Source organism: Arachis hypogaea, chromosome 9, assembly GCF_003086295.3.
Source record: "Arachis hypogaea cultivar Tifrunner chromosome 9, arahy.Tifrunner.gnm2.J5K5, whole genome shotgun sequence".
NCBI lineage: Eukaryota > Viridiplantae > Streptophyta > Magnoliopsida > Fabales > Fabaceae > Arachis > Arachis hypogaea.
In genome coordinates, this window is record NC_092044.1 from 91,086,846 (window position 1) to 91,091,254 (window position 4,409).

Genomic DNA, 4,409 nt, shown 5'->3' on the forward strand with positions numbered 1-4,409 from the left:
CACCACAGTTTCATCTCCCTTCAGGGCCTTCTTTTCAGAGAGTGCATTTTTCAGACAGGTCATATAGGAAGGTTTCTTTTCCAACACCTCGGCAAAAAAATATTAATTTGTACTTCTTGAAGATTGCCAAGAATTGAGCGATTTGCTCATCCTCAGTCTCCTTTTGCATGTTTAGAGAGGGTCGTACTTCAGGCTCTTTCATCTCCATTAGGGCGTGCATAAGTGCACTCGCAGTCTCCTCTTGAGCCTTGTTCTCCTATAAATCCTCAGTAACATGCTCCTCCTTGGGTTCAGACTCTTCTCCTATAGTAAGGGCTTTGCACTCTTCCCTTGGATTTACTTCTGTGTTGCTTGGAAGAGTGTTGGAGGGTCCCTCAGGTATCCTTTTGCTCAACTAAACCACTTGTATTTCCAAGTTCCTAATTGAGGATCGAGTCTCTTGTATAAAACTATGAGTGGTCTGGGAGAGGTTAGAAACTACTGTGGCTAAGTCAGAGAGGCTTTGTTGAGGCGTCTCCATCTCCTACTGAGAGGGTTGAAACTGTCCGTTATTGAACCTATTTTGATTGGTTCCACCCTGATTATTGTTAAATCCTTGTTGAGGCCTCTGCTGATCTCTCCACCCAAAGTTAAGGTGATTCCTCCATCTCTGATTGAAAGTGTTTTCATAGGAATCATTGTTGGGATGTCTAGAGGAATTTTCAATGTAATTCACTTCCTCCATGGTGGTTTGAGTGATGTCACCAACGTCTCCTTCGTAGGGTGCATCTTGAGTATTGACAGTTGAAACCTACATCCCACTTAAGTGTTGGGAGATTATGCTAATTTGCTAGGACATAAGCTTGTTCTGAGCCAAAATGTGCAAGTGTGTCCACTTCCATGGCTCCTATCTTTTAAGTAGTCCTAGTGTTTACAGGGATCCTCTCAGAAGTGTACATGTATTGGTTGTTGGCAACCATCTCAATTAGCTCATTTGCCTCCTCAGGTGTCTTTTTTATGTGCAATGAACTGCTAGCAGAGTGGTCTAGTGATATCTTGGCCATCTCAGAGAGGCCATCATAAAAGATCTCTAACATGGTCCAATCTGAGATCATGTATGGAGGGCATCTCCTGATCAGCTGCTTGTACCACTCCCAGGCCTCATAGAGGGACTCTCCCTCTTTCTGCCTAAAAGTATGGACATCCACTCTAAGCTTAATTAGCTTCTGAGATCGGAAGAATTTGGCTAAAAAAATATTGACCACCTTTTTCTATGTGTCCAGGCTCTCTTTATGCTGAGAATCCAGCCACAGCTTTGCTCTGTCCCTTACAGCAAAAGGGAAAAACATGAGCTTGTAAACCTTAAGGTTCACTCCATTAGTCTTGACTCAGTCACAGATCTACAGGAAATCAGATATTAACTTGTTGGGGTCCTCCTGCAAGAGTCCATGAAACTGACAATTCTGTTGCACCAGAGTGACCAGTTGAGGCTTAAGCTCAAAATTGTTGGCACCAATGGCAGGTATGGATATGTTGTGCCCATAGAAATCAGATGTGGGTGCAGTGTATGAGCCAAGAACCTTCCTTGTGTGCTCTTCAGCGTTCGGATTGGCTGCCATAATTGTCTCTTCAGCTTCTTTCTCAAAGGATTCTGTGAGATTTTCTCCGGCTTTGTAAGCTTGGGTTTGTTGCAAACGCTGCCTTAAGGTCCTCTCAAGTTCCGGATCAAAATCAAGAAGAGATTCTTTATACTTATTCCTGCTCATAAACAACAAGAAACAAAGAAAAAGTGGGAGTCTCTATGTCAGAGTATAAAGGACTCCCAGTGAGGTATCCTAATAAAGAAATAAAGATAAAGTAAACAAAAATAATTCAAAAACAAATATAGAGGATTTAATTCAACGATTTTCGAAAATAAAAAAAATAAAGGGTGTAAAGAATTTTTTTAATTTAAAAAGAAAGAGAGAACACTCAAGAAACACTAAATTTAGAATTTGAATTTAAATAAAAATAAGATAATGATGTAAGAAATAACCTAAAATTTTTGAAAATTCAAAAGAAAGATTTTTTTTAAGATTTTCAAAATTTTAAAAAGAAAAAAAAAGAAAGATTAAAGAAACATCAAACTTAAAATTTGAAATTAAATGAAATAACTAAAGTAAGATTCGAAAATCAAGGAAAAGATAAATAAGATAAAGGTAAAAAATCAAGAAAGATAAACAAGATATGATTCGAAAATTTAAAAAGAAAATTAATCAAATACTAAAGAAAATCACTAACGGAACACCAATCTTGAAATTTGAAATTAAATAAAAGAAGATAACCAAAAATTCGAAAATAAAAGGAAAAGATAAACAAGAAAGAAATAAAAAAATCAAGAAGACAAACCAAATCAAATTCGAAAATCAAAAAGAAAAATAAACTAAAGAAAAGCTAATAAAAATACCTAATCTAAGCAACAAGACAACCAGTAGTTGTCAATCACGAACAATCCTCAGTAACAGCGCCAAAAACTTGGTGCGCGAAATTAGAACACGCACAACTAAACCGGCAAGTGCACCGGATTGTCCAAGTAATACCTCAGGTGAATGAGGGTCGATCCCATGAGGATTGTCGGATTGAGCAAGCAATAGCTCTCTTGCTGGACTTAGTCAGACAAATAGTGAAAGATGATTGTTATTGAGAACGCATAAATAATTAAATAGGAAAAGCAATGAAAGGTTGGTGTTAATTCAATATATGAAAACAGGTAAGACCTTGGAGATGTTTATCTTTTCGGATTAATGCTTCTTACTAACTATTTTAACAATGAATGGTTCATTCCATGAAAAAGTGTAAGTGATTAATCTTAATTTGTAAGACCCAAGACTTTTGAAAAGTCCTATTTTAAATCAATCTCAAATTATATATTTATTTATGGTTTTAATTTCAGAAAAATTTTTTATTGAAAATAATTAAAGGTAATTAATTGGACTTGAAATAACTTAAGGTTTTTATCCAAACTCTATACCTATGAATTATTTTCCTATTTATGATTTAAAGTTTTGGAAATTCGAGAAATAATGAGGTTTGGCTATTTAAATTATAATTTTGTCTAATTTTATAATTATTGAATTATTTTCTATATTTAAATTATAAAGTTTAGCAAATGTAAAATAATAAGAACTTTACATGATTTGGTTTAAATAATTTGGATATTGGAATTTAATACTTTAATTCTTATAAACAAAGAAAATTAATTATATTATTTTATATTTTAAAATAGAATATTTAATTAAAAGCTAATCAACAAATTGATAATTCAATAATATTTTTAAAATAATTTTAAAGGATTAATTTAAAATTTATTTAATATAATACCTCTTAATTTTATTAAAATTTAACAAAACCCCAATTTGTTCAAAAATCCCTAATTTTGCATTTGCTCCAAATCAAACCCTAATTCTACCCTAACCCCTAGCCACCACCGCCACACCCCCAAACCCTTCAGCAAACCTCAGCCACTAACCAAGAAAGAAATGAAAAAAAAAAGAAGAATGAAAGAAAGGGGAAAAGAAGGAACGGGAGAGCCGAGGAAGGAAGGAGAGGGGGGAGAAGAGTGAGGCGGCGCGGTGGGTGTCACTGCCACCGTCGCCGCTGCTGCTGACAGAGGAGAGAGGAGAGTGTCGCGAGGGAGCCGGCGCGCCGCTAAGGACCGTCGTTGCGTCGCGTCGCCGTTCGCACCAACGCCGAGGAGAACCGCGTGAGAAGGAGCTACAACCGTCGTGCCACCGTCGCTGTCTTCATCAGGTGAAGTCGTCACCGTTGCTGCAGCTGTCCGTGCCGTTGTCGTCGCCGGAGGGAGCTAGCATCGCCGCCGTCCATGGATGAAGCAGAGGAGAGAGAGATCCGCGAGGAAGGGAGAACCATGACCTGTCGAGCCACCGTGCCCAGTCGCCGCTCATGTTGCCACGACGTCCTCCTCTGAACCGTCGCCAGATTCACCGCTGCTAAAGCTTCTAGCCACACCTCTGCGTCGCCGGAGCTCCGTGGCGTCACCGAAAACCATCTCTGAAGCATGTTTGCTTGATAAACTCTAAACCTTGCTTCAGCCTCTTTGTCTATTAAGTCAATTTTCACTGTTAAAGCGGTTGTTGAGGTTGTCTGTGTCAGGAGTCACCTCGAGTTTCTTTGCCACCGCAGAAAGCTCATCGCCATCTCGTTGCTGCCGCCGCCAGAACCACCGCCAAACTTTTTGCAGTTTGGTTCAATTATTATTCCTTCGTTACGGTAAGAATTTACATTTCAGAACCTTTCAAAATCTGTATTCTATTATGTTTGAATAGAAATTCTAAGGTTTCAGTAATGTAGGGTTGAATCCCGATTACTGCATGTCATGATTAAAGCTATTGTTGTTGCTTCAAATGGTTTGGAGCTGAATTTGCATCTGC